This window comes from Ranitomeya imitator, chromosome 3 (assembly GCF_032444005.1).
Source record: "Ranitomeya imitator isolate aRanImi1 chromosome 3, aRanImi1.pri, whole genome shotgun sequence".
Taxonomy (NCBI): Eukaryota; Metazoa; Chordata; class Amphibia; order Anura; family Dendrobatidae; genus Ranitomeya; species Ranitomeya imitator.
This window is the reverse complement of record NC_091284.1, coordinates 841,055,847-841,074,205: the sequence shown is the minus strand read 5'-3', so window position 1 is coordinate 841,074,205 and position 18,359 is coordinate 841,055,847. Positions and strand designations below refer to the sequence as shown.

The 18,359-nt window shown below is 45.9% G+C and overlaps 1 protein-coding gene across 3 annotated transcripts in view; it reads right to left on the bottom strand.

Moving 5' to 3' along the window:
• LOC138671430 (ankyrin repeat domain-containing protein 50-like) overlaps nt 1-18,359 on the bottom strand; it is an 85,241-nt gene that overhangs the window by 52,686 nt on the left and 14,196 nt on the right. The window contains exon 1 of one of the 3 annotated variants that reach the window (XM_069759597.1): nt 7,253-7,668. The exons of 1 other annotated variant lie outside the window; for it this stretch is intronic. The gene's annotated coding sequence lies outside the window, so the exon portion shown is untranslated. Of the gene's footprint in view, nt 1-7,226; nt 7,669-18,359 lie in introns of those variants that run through there. One more of the 3 variants, XM_069759598.1, reaches the window with a different exon arrangement.

The following is an 18,359-nucleotide window of genomic DNA, read 5'->3' as shown; positions in this document are numbered from 1 at the left end:
CATTACACACTGAACGGGAAACCACTGGGTAAATCTGACAGGGAGAAGGACTTGGGGATCCTAGTTAATGATAAACTTACCTGGAGCAGCCAGTGCCAGGCAGCAGCTGCCAAGGCAAACAGGATCATGGGGTGCATTAAAAGAGGTCTGGATACACATGATGAGAGCATTATACTGCCTCTGTACAAATCCCTAGTTAGACCGCACATGGAGTACTGTGTCCAGTTTTGGGCACCGGTGCTCAGGAAGGATATAATGGAACTAGAGAGAGTACAAAGGAGGGCAACAAAATTAATAAAGGGGATGGGAGAACTACAATACCCAGATAGATTAGCGAAATTAGGATTATTTAGTCTAGAAAAAAGACGACTGAGGGGCGATCTAATAACCATGTATAAGTATATAAGGGGACAATACAAATATCTCGCTGAGGATCTGTTTATACCAAGGAAGGTGACGGGCACAAGGGGGCATTCTTTGCGTCTGGAGGAGAGAAGGTTTTTCCACCAACATAGAAGAGGATTCTTTACTGTTAGGGCAGTGAGAATCTGGAATTGCTTGCCTGAGGAGGTGGTGATGGCAAACTCAGTCGAGGGGTTCAAGAGAGGCCTGGATGTCTTCCTGGAGCAGAACAATATTGTATCATACAATTATTAGGTTCTGTAGAAGGACGTAGATCTGGGGATTTATTATGATGGAATATAGGCTGAACTGGATGGACAAATGTCTTTTTCGGCCTTACTAACTATGTTACTATGTTACTATGTTACTATTGTCGCCATGGCAACCATTATGACATCATCGTCGCTGTGCCCATTGCTGATTGGTCGAGGCCTGGCGGCCTCGACCAATCAGAGAGCTGGGATTTCCAGGACAGACAGACAGACAGACAGACAGACGGAAAAACCCTTAGACAATTATATATATATATATATATATATATATATATATATATATATATATATATATATATATAGATATCACACTGAGGAGAAGAGCGGCCATATTACTATATCACACTGAGGAGAAGGGCGGCCATATTACTATACAGTCATGGCCAAAAGCATTGGCACCCCTGCAATTCTGTCAGATAATACTCAGTTTCTTCCTGAAAATGATTGTAATCACAAATTACATAGTAAGGCCGAAAAAAGCCATTTGTCCATCCAGTTCAGCCTATATTCCATCATAATAAATCCCCAGATCTACGTCCTTCTACAGAACCTAATTGTATGATACAATATTGTTCTGCTCCAGGAAGACATCCAGGCCTCTCTTGAACCCCTCGACTGAGTTCGCCATCACCACCTCCTCAGGCAAGCAATTCCAGATTCTCACTGCCCTAACAGTAAAGAATCCTCTTCTATGTTGGTGGAAAAACCTTCTCTCCTCCAGACGCAAAGAATGCCCCCTTGTGCCCGTCACCTTCCTTGGTATAAACAGATCCTCAGCGAGATATTTGTATTGTCCCCTTATATACTTATACATGGTTATTAGATCGCCCCTCAGTCGTCTTTTTTCTAGACTAAATAATCCTAATTTCGCTAATCTATCTGGGTATTGTAGTTCTCCCATCCCCTTTATTAATTTTGTTGCCCTCCTTTGTACTCTCTCTAGTTCCATTATATCCTTCCTGAGCACCGGTGCCCAAAACTGGACACAGTACTCCATGTGCGGTCTAACTAGGGATTTGTACAGAGGCAGTATAATGCTCTCATCATGTGTATCCAGACCTCTTTTAATGCACCCCATGATCCTGTTTGCCTTGGCAGCTGCTGCCTGGCACTGGCTGCTCCAGGTAAATTTATCATTAACTAGGATCCCCAAGTCCTTCTCCCTGTCAGATTTACCCAGTGGTTTCCCATTCAGTGTGTAATGGTGATATTGATTCTTTGGTATTATTATCTTCATTTAATTTGTCTTAAATGAAAAAACACAAAAGAGAATGAAGCAAAAAGCAAAACATTGATCATTTCACACAAAACTCCAAAAATGGGCCAGACAAAAGTATTGGCACCCTCAGCCTAATACTTGGTTGCACAACCTTTAGCCAAAATATCTGCGACCAACCGCTTCCGGTAACCATCAATGAGTTTCTTACAATGCTCTGCTGGAATTTTAGACCATTCTTCTTTGGCAAACTGCTCCAGGTCCCTGATATTTGAAGGGTGCCTTCTCCAAACTGCCATTGTTAGATCTCTCCGCAGGTGTTCTATGGGATTCAGGTCTGGACTCATTGCTGCCACCTTAGAAGTCTCCAGTGCTTTCTCTCAAACCATTTTCTAGTGCTTTTTGAAGTGTGTTTTGGGTCATTGTCCTGCTGGAAGACCCATGACCTCTGAGGGAGACCCAGCTTTCTCACACTGGGCCCTACATTATGCTGCAAAATTTGTTGGTAGTCTTCAGACTTCATAATGCCATGCACACGGTCAAGCAGTCCAGTGCCAGAGGCAGCAAAGCAACCCCAAAACATCAGGGAACCTCCACCATGTTTGACTGTAGGGACCGTGTTCTTTTCTTTGAATGCCTCTTTTTTTCTCCTGTAAACTCTATGTTGATGCCTTTGCCCAAAAAGCTCTACTTTTGTCTCATCTGACCAGAGAACATTCTTCCAAAACGTTTTAGGCTTTTTCTGGTAAATTTTGGCAAACTCCAGCCTGGCTTTTTTATGTCTCTGGGTAAGAAGTGGGGTCTTCCTGGGTCTCCTACCATACAGTCCCTTTTCATTCAGACGCCGACGGATAGTACGGGTTGACACTGTTGTACCCTCGGACTGCAGGGCCGCTTGAACTTGTTTGGATGTTAGTCGGGGTTCCTTAACCAACATCCGCACAATCTTGCGTTGAAATCTCGTCAATTTTTCTTTTGCGTCCACATCTAGGGAGGTTAGCCACAGTGCCATGGGCTTTACACTTCTTGATGACACTGCGCACGGTGGACACAGGAACATTCAGGTCTTTGGAGATGGACTTGTAGCCTTGAGATTGCTCATGCTTCCTCACAATTTGGTTTCTCAAGTCCTCAGACAGTTCTTTGGTCTTCTTTCTTTTCTCCATGCTCAATGTGGTCACACAAGGACACAGGACAGAGGTTGAGTCAACTTTAATCCATGTCAACTGGCTGCAAGTGTGATGTAGTTATTGCCAACAACTGTTAGGTGCACAGGTAAGTTACAGGTGCTGTTAATTACACTAATTACAGAAGCATCACAGGATTTTTCCAACAGTGCCAATACTTTTGTCCACCCCCTTTTTTATGTTTGGTGTGGAATTATATCCAATTTGGCTTTAGGACAATGCTTTTTGTGTTTTTTTCATTTAAGACAAATTAAATGAAGATAATAATACCAAATAATTTGTGTTTGCAATCATTTTCAGGAATAAACTGAGTATTATCTGACAGAATTGCAGGGGTGTGAATACTTTTGGCCATGACTGTATATATGTGTCTCACTGATATCTATCTATCTATCTATATATATATATATATATATATATATATATATATATACAGTGCCTACAAGTAGTATTCAACCCCCTGCAGATTTGCAGATTTAGCAGGTTTACAGGTTTGGAATTAACTTGGCATTGTGACATTTGGACTGTAGATCAGCCTGGAAGTGTGAAATGCACTGCAGCAAAAATAATGTTATTTCTTTGTTTATTTATTTTTTAAATTGTGAAAAGTCTTTTCAGAGGGTCATTTATTATTCAACCCCTCAACCCACCAGAATTCTGTTTGGTTCCCCTAAAGTATTAAGAAGTAGTTCAGGCACAAAGAACAATGAGCTTCACATGTTTGGATTAATTATCTCTTTTTCCAGCCTTTTCTGACTATTTAAGACCCTCCCCAAACTTGTGAACAGCACTCATACATGGCCAACATGAGAAAGACAAAGGAGCATTCCAAGGCCATCAGAAACAAGATCGTGGAGGGTCACAAGGCTGGCAAGGGGTACAAAACCCTTTCCAAGGAGTTGGGCCTACCTGTCTCCACTGTTGGGAGCATCATCCGGAAGTGGAAGGCTTATGGAACTACTGTTAGCCTTCCACGGCCTGGACAGCCTTTGAAAGTTTCCTCCCGTGCTGAGGACAGGCTTGTCCGAAGAGTCAAGGCTAACCCAAGGACAACAAGGAAGGAGCTCCGGGAAGATCTCATGGCAGTGGGGACATTGGTTTCAGTCAATACCATAAGTAACATACTCCACCGCAATGGTCTCCGTTCCAGACGAGCCCGTAAGGTACCTTTACTTTCAAAGCGTCATGTCAAGGCTCGTCTACAGTTTGCTCATGATCACTTGGAGGACTCTGAGACTGACTGGTTCAAGGTTCTCTGGTCTGATGAGACCAAGATCGAGATCTTTGGTGCCAACCACACACGTGACGTTTGGAGACTGGATGGCACTGCATACGACCCCAAGAATACCATCCCTACAGTCAAGCATGGTGGTGGCAGCATCATGCTGTGGGGCTGTTTCTCAGCCAAGGGGCCTGGCCATCTGGTCCGCATCCATGGGAAGATGGATAGCCTACCTGGAGATTTTGGCCAAGAACCTCCGCTCTTCCATCAAGGATCTTAAGATGGGTCGTCATTTCATCTTCCAACAAGACAACGACCCAAAGCACACAGCCAAGAAAACCAAGGCCTGGTTCAAGAGGCAAAAAATCAAGGTGTTGCAGTGGCCTAGTCAGTCTCCTGACCTTAACCCAATTGAAAACTTGTGGAAGGAGCTCAAGATTAAAGTCCACATGAGACACCCAAAGAACCTAGATAACTTGGAGAAGATCTGCATGGAGGAGTGGGCCAAGATAACTCCAGAGACCTGTGCCGGCCTGATCAGGTCTTATAAAAGACGATTATTAGCTGTAATTGCAAACAAAGGTTATTCCACAAAATATTAAACCTAGGGGTTGAATAATAATTGACCCACACTTTTATGTTTAAAATTTATAAAAAATTTAACTGAGCAACAAAACTTTTTGGTTTGTAAGATTTATGCATCTGTTAATAAATCCTGCTCTTGTTTGAAGTTTGAAGGCTCTAACTTATTTGCATCTTATTAAACCTGCTAAATCTGCAGGGGGTTGAATACTACTTGTAGGCACTGTATACTGTATATATATAGACTGTATATATGTTTTTACAAACATTTGACGCCATGGGTCCATTCTATGTCCATTTTGCAAGGTGGGGAGAAAATCTCGCCACACAGATAATTTTTGGAGAAAAACATCTCATCCTCGCGGATCAGTGTTGAGGACATTGTCTCCGTATCTCGGCCATCGCCGTATTTGTATACGTTGTGTGTGACTCCGGCTTTAGGTGTCCTCCCGGACTGTTACATTTGGAATTGTGGATTTTTTCGTGTGAACTTTTTTTGTTCAGAATTGTCTTATTTTTTTCACACATAAAAATCTTTTTCCACTAAACCATTTGTCCTTTTTTTCTTCCAAAATTAGATTTATAGCTTGCATATGTCTTGTGTTGGTGACATGTTCATGCTTCTGTGGAGGAAGCAAAGATGAACCTTGGGATCCTGAAAAGTCCGAATCTGGGGTGTAGCAGGTATCAGGGTGCAGGGTCCGGATATCTGGGGTGTAGCAGGTATCAGGGTGCAGGGTCCGGATATCTGGGGTGTAGCAGGTATCGGGGTGCAGGGTCCCGATATCTGGGGTGTAGCAGGTATCGGGGTGCAGGGTCCTGATATCTGGGGTGTAGCAGGTATCGGGGAGCAGGGTCCGGATATCTGGGGTGTAGCAGGTATCGGGGTGCAGGGTCCTGATATCTGGGGTGTAGCAGGTATCGGGGTGCAGGGTCCTGATACCTGGGGTGTAGCAGGTATCGGGGTGCAGGGTCCTGATATCTGGGGTGTAGCAGGTATCGGGGTGCAGGGTCCTGATATCTGGGGTGTAGCAGGTATCAGGGTGCAGGGTCCCGATATCTGGGGTGTAGCAGGTATCGGGGTGCAGGGTCCTGATATCTGGGGTGTAGCAGGTATCGGGGTGCAGGGTCCTGATATCTGGGGTGTAGCAGGTATCGGGGTGCAGGGTCCTGATATCTGGGGTGTAGCAGGTATCGGGGTGCAGGGTCCTGATATCTGGGGTGTAGCAGGTATCGGGGTGCAGGGTCCTGATATCTGGGGTGTAGCAGGTATCGGGGTGCAGGGTCCGGATATCTGGGGTGTAGCAGGTATCGGGGTGCAGGGTCCCGATATCTGGGGTGTAGCAGGTATCGGGGTGCAGGGTCCCGATATCTGGGGTGTAGCAGGTATCGAGGTGCAGGGTCCTGATATCTGGGGTGTAGCAGGTATCGGGGTGCAGGGTCCTGATATCTGGGGTGTAGCAGGTATCGGGGTGCAGGGTCCGGATATCTGGGGTGTAGCAGGTATCGGGGTGCAGGGTCCTGATATCTGGGGTGTAGCAGGTATCGGGGTGCAGGGTCCTGATATCTGGGGTGTAGCAGGTATCGGGGTGCAGGGTCCTGATATCTGGGGTGTAGCAGGTATCGGGGTGCAGGGTCCTGATATCTGGGGTGTAGCAGGTATCGGGGTGCAGGGTCCGGATATCTGGGGTGTAGCAGGTATCGGGGTGCAGGGTCCTGATATCTGGGGTGTAGCAGGTATCGGGGTGCAGGGTCCTGATATCTGGGGTGTAGCAGGTATCGGGGTGCAGGGTCCTGATATCTGGGGTGTAGCAGGTATCGGGGTGCAGGGTCCTGATATCTGGGGTGTAGCAGGTATTGGGGTGCAGGGTCCTGATATCTGGGGTGTAGCAGGTATCGGGGTGCAGGGTCCTGATATCTGGGGTGTAGCAGGTATCGGGGTGCAGGGTCCCGATATCTGGGGTGTAGCAGGTATCGGGGTGCAGGGTCCTGATATCTGGGGTGTAGCAGGTATCGGGGTGCAGGGTCCTGATATCTGGGGTGTAGCAGGTATCGGGGTGCAGGGTCCTGATATCTGGGGTGTAGCAGGTATCGGGGTGCAGGGTCCTGATATCTGGGGTGTAGCAGGTATCGGGGTGCAGGGTCCTGATATCTGGGGTGTAGCAGGTATCGGGGAGCAGGGTCCTGATATCTGGGGTGTAGCAGGTATCGGGGTGCAGGGTCCTGATATCTGGGGTGTAGCAGGTATCGGGGAGCAGGGTCCTGATATCTGGGGTGTAGCAGGTATCGGGGTGCAGGGTCTCTATAACTGGGCAGCAGTACAGACATTACATGGAGAGACGTACAGGGTGTAAAGTTTGGGGGTCGTCACCTGTGGGGGCTGCAGTCACTGGGGGTCCATCCTCCTCCCTCTGGTCTCGCTGTATTGGCTGCGGTCTCTTCTTCTACATTGGACCCACATGCAGCTCTCGGGCTCCGCTGTCTCACACTACACTGCGCTCTCTCCACAGACACCGAACAGTCTCCATTGCGCTCTCTCCTGTGTTCTCAGACTTCCTCCACTCCGGACCAGCTCTCTAGGACTCTCCGACCCTCCGCACACCGACCCTGCACTCTGTGATTCTCCTGCACTCTCTCTTCTCCTGCACTCTCTCTTCTCTCTTCTCCTCTCTCTCTTCTCTCTCTTCTCCTCTCTCTCTTCTCTCTCTTCTCCTCTCTCTCTTCTCTCTCTTCTCCTCTCTCTCTCTCTCTTCTCTCTTCTCCTCTCTCCTGCACTCTCTGACTTCCTCTGCAGTCTCTGTGCCCGGGGGTGACAGCAGGTTCCGCCTCTCATTCTTGCACACCCAACTCTGCTGCTCCGGCCATTCCCAGCATTCCAGGCCAGTGATACATTGTATCCACAGAGTATAAACACGAGACACAATGTGACCCCCAGTATCACACAGGATAGGATTAGATACACGGCTCAGCAGTCAGTATCACACAGTATAGGATTAGATACAGGGCTCAGCAGTCAGTATCACACAGGAGAGGATTAGATACACGGCTCAGCAGTCAGTATCACACAGTATAGGATTAGATACAGGGCTCAGCAGTCAGTATCACACAGGAGAGGATTAGATACACGGCTCAGCAGTCAGTATCACACAGTATAGGATTAGATACAGGGCTCAGCAGTCAGTATCACACAGGAGAGGATTAGATACACGGCTCAGCAGTCAGTATCACACAGGATAGGATTAGATACACGGCTCAGCAGACAGTATCACACAGGAGAGGATTAGATACACGGCTCAGCAGTCAGTATCACACAGGAGAGGATTAGATACACGGCTCAGCAGTCAGTATCACACAGGAGAGGATTAGATACACGGCTCAGCAGACAGTATCACACAGGATAGGATTAGATACACAGCTCAGCAGACAGTATCACACAGGATAGGATTAGATACACGGCTCAGCAGTCAGTATCACACAGGAGAGGATTAGATACACAGCTCAGCAGACAGTATCACACAGGATAGGATTAGATACACGGCTCAGCAGACAGTATCACACAGGATAGGATTAGATACACGGCTCAGCAGACAGTATCACACAGGATAGGATTAGATACACAGCTCAGCAGACAGTATCACACAGGATAGGATTAGATACACGGCTCAGCAGTCAGTATCACACAGGACAGGATTAGATACACAGCTCAGCAGTCAGTATCACACAGGATAGGATTAGATACACAGCTCAGCAGACAGTATCACACAGGAGAGGATTAGATACTCAGCTCAGCAGTCAGTGTCACACAGGAGAGGATTAGATACACGGCTCAGCAGTCAGTATCACACAGGAGAGGATTAGATACACGGCTCAGCAGTCAGTATCACACAGGATAGGATTAGATACACGGCTCAGCAGTCAGTATCACACAGGAGAGGATTAGATACACGGCTCAGCAGACAGTATCACACAGGATAGGATTAGATACACGGCTCAGCAGACAGTATCACACAGGATAGGATTAGATACACAGCTCAGCAGACAGTATCACACAGGATAGGATTAGATACACGGCTCAGCAGTCAGTATCACACAGGACAGGATTAGATACACAGCTCAGCAGTCAGTATCACACAGGATAGGATTAGATACACAGCTCAGCAGACAGTATCACACAGGAGAGGATTAGATACACAGCTCAGCAGTCAGTATCACACAGGAGAGGATTAGATACACGGCTCAGCAGTCAGTATCACACAGGATAGGATTAGATACACAGCTCAGCAGTCAGTATCACACAGGAGAGGATTAGATACACGGCTCAGCAGTCAGTATCACACAGGATAGGATTAGATACACGGCTCAGCAGTCAGTATCACACAGGATAGGATTAGATACACGGCTCAGCAGACAGTATCACACAGGATAGGATTAGATACACGGCTCAGCAGACAGTATCACACAGGATAGGATTAGATACACGGCTCAGCAGACAGTATCACACAGGATAGGATTAGATACACGGCTCAGCAGACAGTATCACACAGGATAGGATTAGATACACAGCTCAGCAGACAGTATCACACAGGATAGGATTAGATACACGGCTCAGCAGACAGTATCACACAGGATAGGATTAGATACACAGCTCAGCAGTCAGTATCACACAGGATAGGATTAGATACACGGCTCAGCAGTCAGTATCACACAGGACAGGATTAGATACACAGCTCAGCAGTCAGTATCACACAGGATAGGATTAGATACACAGCTCAGCAGACAGTATCACACAGGAGAGGATTAGATACACAGCTCAGCAGTCAGTATCACACAGGAGAGGATTAGATACACGGCTCAGCAGTCAGTATCACACAGGATAGGATTAGATACACAGCTCAGCAGTCAGTATCACACAGGAGAGGATTAGATACACGGCTCAGCAGTCAGTATCACACAGGATAGGATTAGATACACGGCTCAGCAGTCAGTATCACACAGGATAGGATTAGATACACGGCTCAGCAGACAGTATCACACAGGAGAGGATTAGATACACAGCTCAGCAGTCAGTATCACACAGGAGAGGATTAGATACACAGCTCAGCAGTCAGTATCACACAGGAGAGGATTAGATACACGGCTCAGCAGTCAGTATCACACAGGATAGGATTAGATACACGGCTCAGCAGACAGTATCACACAGGATAGGATTAGATACATGGCTCAGCAGTCAGTATCACACAGGACAGGATTAGATACACAGCTCAGCAGACAGTATCACACAGGATAGGATTAGATACACGGCTCAGCAGACAGTATCACACAGGATAGGATTAGATACACGGCTCAGCAGACAGTATCACACAGGATAGGATTAGATACACGGCTCAGCAGTCAGTATCACACAGGACAGGATTAGATACACAGCTCAGCAGTCAGTATCACACAGGAGAGGATTAGATACACGGCTCAGCAGTCAGTATCACACAGGACAGGATTAGATACACAGCTCAGCAGTCACTATCACACAGGAGAGGATTAGATACACGGCTCAGCAGTCAGTATCACACAGGATAGGATTAGATACACGGCTCAGCAGTCAGTATCACACAGGACAGGATTAGATACACAGCTCAGCAGTCAGTATCACACAGGAGAGGATTAGATACACGGCTCAGCAGTCAGTATCACACAGGACAGGATTAGATACACGGCTCAGCAGACAGTATCATACAGGATAGGACTAGATACACGGCTTAGCAGACAGTATCACACAGGAGAGGATTAGATACATGGCTCAGCAGACAGTATCACACAGGATAGGATTAGATACACGGCTTAGCAGACAGTATCACACAGGAGAGGATTAGATACACGGCTCAGCAGTCAGTATCACACAGGAGAGGATTAGATACACGGCTCAGCAGTCAGTATCACACAGGATAGGATTAGATACACGGCTCAGCAGTCAGTATCACACAGGACAGGATTAGATACACAGCTCAGCAGTCAGTATCACACAGGAGAGGATTAGATACATGGCTCAGCAGTCAGTATCACACAGGACAGGATTAGATACATGGCTCAGCAGTCAGTATCACACAGGAGAGGATTAGATACACGGCTCAGCAGACAGTATCACACAGGAGAGGATTAGATACATGGCTTAGCAGACAGTATCACACAGGAGAGGATTAGATACATGGCTCAGCAGACAGTATCACACAGGATAGGATTAGATACACGGCTTAGCAGACAGTATCACACAGGAGAGGATTAGATACACGGCTCAGCAGTCAGTATCACACAGGACAGGATTAGATACACGGCTCAGCAGTCAGTATCACACAGGAGAGGATTAGATACACGGCTCAGCAGTCAGTATCACACAGGAGAGGATTAGATACACGGCTCAGCAGTCAGTATCACACAGGACAGGATTAGATACATGGCTCAGCAGTCAGTATCACACAGGATAGGACTAGATACACGGCTTAGCAGACAGTATCACACAGGAGAGGATTAGATACATGGCTCAGCAGACAGTATCACACAGGATAGGATTAGATACACGGCTTAGCAGACAGTATCACACAGGAGAGGATTAGATACACGGCTCAGCAGTCAGTATCACACAGGACAGGATTAGATACATGGCTCAGCAGTCAGTATCACACAGGAGAGGATTAGATACACGGCTCAGCAGACAGTATCACACAGGAGAGGATTAGATACACGGCTCAGCAGACAGTATCACACAGGAGAGGATTAGATACACGGCTCAGCAGACAGTATCACACAGGAGAGGATTAGATACACGGCTCAGCAGTCAGTATCACACAGGAGAGGATTAGATACACGGCTCAGCAGACAGTATCACACAGGATGGGATTAGATACACGGCTCAGCAGTCAGTATCACACAGGAGAGGATTAGATACACGGCTCAGCAGACAGTATCACACAGGATGGGATTAGATACACGGCTCAGCAGTCAGTATCACACAGGAGAGGATTAGATACACGGCTCAGCAGACAGTATCACACAGGTCAGGATTAGATACACGGCTCAGCAGTCAGTATCACACAGGACAGGATTAGATGCACGGCTCAGCAGTCAGTATCACACAGGACATGATTAGATACACGGCTCAGCAGACAGTATCACACAGGAGAGGATTAGATACACGGCTTAGCAGACAGTATCACACAGGAGAGGATTAGATACACGGCTCAGCAGACAGTATCACACAGGAGAGGATTAGATACACGGCTTAGCAGACAGTATCACACAGGAGAGGATTAGATACACGGCTTAGCAGACAGTATCACACAGGAGAGGATTAGATACACGGCTCAGCAGTCAGTATCACACAGGACAGGATTAGATACACGGCTCAGCAGTCAGTATCACACAGGATAGGATTAGATACACGGCTCAGCAGTCAGTATCACACAGGAGAGGATTAGATACACGGCTTAGCAGACAGTATCACACAGGAGAGGATTAGATACACGGCTCAGCAGTCAGTATCACACAGGACAGGATTAGATACACGGCTCAGCAGTCAGTATCACACAGGATAGGATTAGATACACGGCTCAGCATACAGTATCACACAGGAGAGGATTAGATACACAGCTCAGCAGACAGTATCACACAGGAGAGGATTAGATACACGGCTCAGCAGTCAGTATCACACAGGAGAGGATTAGATACACGGCTCAACAGACAGTATCACACAGGAGAGGATTAGATACATGGCTCAGCAGTCAGTATCACACAGGATAGGATTAGATACACGGCTCAGCAGTCAGTATCACACAGGAGAGGATTAGATACACGGCTCAGCAGGCAGTATCACACAGGATAGGATTAGATACACGGCTCAGCAGTCAGTATCACACAGGAGAGGATTAGATACACGGCTCAGCAGTCAGTATCACACAGGATAGGATTAGATACACGGCTCAGCAGACAGTATCACACAGGAGAGGATTAGATACACGGCTCAGCAGTCAGTATCACACAGGAGAGGATTAGATACACGGCTCAGCAGATAGTATCACACAGGAGAGGATTAGATACATGGCTCAGCAGTCAGTATCACACAGGATAGGATTAGATACACGGCTCAGCAGTCAGTATCACACAGGAGAGGATTAGATACACGGCTCAGCAGACAGTATCACACAGGATGGGATTAGATACACGGCTCAGCAGTCAGTATCACACAGGAGAGGATTAGATACACGGCTCAGCAGACAGTATCACACAGGATGGGATTAGATACACGGCTCAGCAGTCAGTATCACACAGGAGAGGATTAGATACACGGCTCAGCAGACAGTATCACACAGGTCAGGATTAGATACACGGCTCAGCAGTCAGTATCACACAGGACAGGATTAGATGCACGGCTCAGCAGTCAGTATCACACAGGACATGATTAGATACACGGCTCAGCAGACAGTATCACACAGGAGAGGATTAGATACATGGCTTAGCAGACAGTATCACACAGGAGAGGATTAGATACACGGCTCAGCAGACAGTATCACACAGGAGAGGATTAGATACATGGCTTAGCAGACAGTATCACACAGGAGAGGATTAGATACACGGCTCAGCAGACAGTATCACACAGGATAGGATTAGATACATGGCTCAGCAGACAGTATCACACAGGAGAGGATTAGATACACGGCTTAACAGACAGTATCACACAGGAGAGGATTAGATACACAGCTCAGCAGTCAGTATCACACAGGATAGGATTAGATACACGGCTCAGCAGACAGTATCACACAGGAGAGGATTAGATACACGGCTTAACAGACAGTATCACACAGGAGAGGATTAGATACACGGCTTAGCAGACAGTATCACACAGGAGAGGATTAGATACACGGCTCAGCAGACAGTATCACACAGGAGAGGATTAGATACACGGCTTAGCAGTCAGTATCACACAGGAGAGGATTAGATACACGGCTCAGCAGACAGTATCACACAGGAGAGGATTAGATACACGGCTCAGCAGACAGTATCACACAGGAGAGGATTAGATACACGGCTTAGCAGACAGTATCACACAGGAGAGGATTAGATACACGGCTCAGCAGTCAGTATCACACAGGAGAGGATTAGATACACGGCTCAGCAGTCAGTATCACACAGGAGAGGATTAGATACACGGCTCAGCAGTCAGTATCACACAGGAGAGGATTAGATACACGGCTCAGCAGTCAGTATCACACAGGAGAGGATTAGATACACGGCTCAGCAGACAGTATCACACAGGAGAGGATTAGATACACGGCTCAGCAGTCAGTATCACACAGGAGAGGATTAGATACACGGCTCAGCAGTCAGTATCACACAGGAGAGGATTAGATACATGGCTCAGCAGACAGTATCACACAGGATGGGATTAGATACACGGCTCAGCAGACAGTATCACACAGGATAGGATTAGATACACGGCTCAGCAGACAGTATCACACAGGAGAGGATTAGATACACGGCTCAGCAGTCAGTATCACACAGGAGAGGATTAGATACACGGCTCAGCAGTCAGTAGCATTAAGCAGAATATCTTTGGATCTCTTCATCCTGAGCTCTGTGATTCCTGGAGGTCCCTGACATTTATGTACAGATATATTGGTGCCATCATGTGTCAGCAGTAGATGGCGGAGCTCCCTGTACCCAGGGCGCAGCTTGTGTTCTGTGCGGCTGCAGGGCAGGTTCAGTTACCGCCGATCATTCCTCCCCAAGCAAGTCCCGACATGTCGCACTGTCCACAGCCTGAGTCACCGCGACAAGATGGGACGACAACGCAAACCGGAGATTATAACAGTGCTGGAGCGATATAAGAGGAGCGGTGATATCACATCTTATTACAGTACAGGGGATATAAGAGGAGCGGTGATATCACATCTTATTACAGTACAGGGGATAGAAGAGGAGCGGTGAAATCACATCTTATTACAGTACAGGGGATAGAAGAGGAGCGGTGAAATCACATCTTATTACAGTACAGGGGATATAAGGGGAGCGGTGATATCACATCTTATTACAGTACAGGGAGATATAAGAGGAGCGGTGATATCACATCTTATTACAGTACAGGGTGATATAAGAGGAGCGGTGATATCACATCTTATTACAGTACAGGGGTGATATAAGAGGAGCGGTGATATCACATCTTATTACAGTACAGGGGATATAAGAGGAGCGGTGATATCACATCTTATTACAGTACAGGGGATAGAAGAGGAGCGGTGAAATCACATCTTATTACAGTACAGGGGATATAAGGGGAGCGGTGATATCACATCTTATTACAGTACAGGGAGATATAAGAGGAGCGGTGATATCACATCTTATTACAGTACAGGGGGATATAAGAGGAGCGGTGATATCACATCTTATTACAGTACAGGGGATAGAAGAGGAGCGGTGATATCACATCTTATTACAGTACAGGGGATATAAGAGGAGCGGTGATATCACATCTTATTACAGTACAGGGGGATATAAGAGGAGCGGTGATATCACATCTTATTACAGTACAGGGGATATAAGAGGAGCGGTGATATCACATCTTATTACAACACAGGGGGATATAAGAGGAGCGGTGATATCACATCTTATTACAGTACAGGGGATATAAGAGGAGCGGTGATATCACATCTTATTACAGTACAGGGGATAGAAGAGGAGCGGTGATATCACATCTTATTACAGTACAGGGTGATATAAGAGGAGCGGTGATATCACATCTTATTACAGTACAGGGTGATATAAGAGGAGCGGTGATATCACATCTTATTACAGTACAGGGGTGATATAAGAGGAGTGGTGATATCACATCTTATTACAGTACAGGGGGATATAAGAGGAGCGGTGAAATCACATCTTATTACAGTACAGGGAGATATAAGAGGAGCGGTGATATCACATCTTATTACAGTACAGGGGTGATATAAGAGGAGCGGTGATATCACATCTTATTACAGTACAGGGAGATATAAGAGGAGTGGTGATATCACATCTTATTACAGTACAGGGGGATATAAGAGGAGCGGTGAAATCACATCTTATTACAGTACAGGGAGATATAAGAGGAGTGGTGATATCACATCTTATTACAGTACAGGGAGATATAAGAGGAGCGGTGATATCACATCTTATTACAGTACAGGGGGATATAAGAGGAGTGGTGATATCACATCTTATTACAGTACAGGGAGATATAAGAGGAGCGGTGATATCACATCTTATTACAGTACAGGGGATATAAGAGGAGCGGTGATATCACATCTTATTACAGTACAGGGAGATATAAGAGGAGTGGTGATATCACATCTTATTACAGTACAGGGGGATATAAGAGGAGCGGTGATATCACATCAAGGATGTGACCGATAGGATACCAAAGCTCTTCAGCTCCAAGGACGTCCACCCATTTCTTCTGATACATGTTGGCACCAATGACACGGCAAGGAAGGACCTACCGACAATCTGCAAGGACTTTGAAGAGTTGGGGAAGAAAGTAAAGGAACTGGATGCACAGGTAGTTTTTTCTTCTATCCTTCCAGTAGACGGGCATGGCACCAGGAGATGGAACAGGATCCTTGATGCAAACAACTGGCTAAGACGATGGTGCAGACAACAAGGATTTGGATTCCTGGACCACGGTGTGAATTACTGGTATGATGGACTCCTCGCCAGAGACGGACTACACCTCAACAAACCTGGGAAACACACATTCGCCAGAAGACTCGCTACACTCATCAGGAGGGCGTTAAACTAGAAGAAGAGGGGACGGGAAGAAAAACATTAGACTCGAACAAAGACGACCCAGGAAAACATACTCAGAAGGGAGGTAAGAACATTTCTAAAACAATCCACAGCGAGGAGATTGGAACAAAACAAAATCCTCTAAACTGCATGCTCGCAAACGCCAGAAGCCTGACAAACAAGATGGAAGAACTAGAAGCAGAAATATCTACAGGTAACTTTGACATAGTGGGAATAACCGAGACATGGTTAGATGAAAGCTATGACTGGGCAGTTAACTTACAGGGTTACAGTCTGTTTAGAAAGGATCGTAAAAATCGGAGAGGAGGAGGGGTTTGTCTCTATGTAAAGTCTTGTCTAAAGTCCACTTTAAGGGAGGATATTAGCGAAGGGAATGAGGATGTCGAGTCCATATGGGTTGAAATTCATGGAGGGAAAAATGGTAACAAAATTCTCATTGGGGTCTGTTACAAACCCCCAAATATAACAGAAAGTATGGAAAGTCTACTTCTAAAGCAGATAGATGAAGCTGCAACCCATAATGAGGTCCTGGTTATGGGGGACTTTAACTATCCGGATATTAACTGGGAAACAGAAACCTGTGAAACCCATAAAGGCAACAGGTTTCTGCTAATAACCAAGAAAAATTATCTTTCACAATTGGTGCAGAATCCAACCAGAGGAGCAGCACTTTTAGACCTAATACTATCTAATAGACCTGACAGAATAACAAATCTGCAGGTGGTTGGGCATTTAGGAAATAGCGACCACAATATTGTGCAGTTTCACCTGTCTTTCACTAGGGGGACTTGTCAGGGAGTCACAAAAACATTGAACTTTAGGAAGGCAAAGTTTGACCAGCTTAGAGATGCCCTTAATCTGTTAGACTGGGACAATATCCTCAGAAATAAGAATACAGATAATAAATGGGAAATGTTTAAGAACATCCTAAATAAGCAGTGTAAGCGGTTTATACCTTGTGGGAATAAAAGGACTAGAAATAGGAAAAACCCAATATGGCTAAACAAAGAAGTAAGACAGGCAATTAACAGTAAAAAGAAAGCATTTGTACTACTAAAGCAGGATGGCACCATTGAAGCTTTAAAAAACTATAGGGAGAAAAATACTTTATCTAAAAAACTAATTAAAGCTGCCAAAAAGGAAACAGAGAAGCACATTGCTAAGGAGAGTAAAACTAATCCCAAACTGTTCTTCAACTATATCAATAGTAAAAGAATAAAAACTGAAAATGTAGGCCCCTTAAAAAATAGTGAGGAAAGAATGGTTGTAGATGACGAGGAAAAAGCTAACATATTAAACACCTTCTTCTCCACGGTATTCACGGTGGAAAATGAAATGCTAGGTGAAATCCCAAGAAACAATGAAAACCCTATATTAAGGGTCACCAATCTAACCCAAGAAGAGGTGCGAAACCGGCTAAATAAGATTAAAATAGATAAATCTCCGGGTCCGGATGGCATACACCCACGAGTACTAAGAGAACTAAGTAATGTAATAGATAAACCATTATTTCTTATTTTTAGGGACTCTATAGCGACAGGGTCTGTTCCGCAGGACTGGCGCATAGCAAATGTGGTGCCAATATTCAAAAAGGGCTCTAAAAGTGAACCTGGAAATTATAGGCCAGTAAGTCTAACCTCTATTGTTGGTAAAAT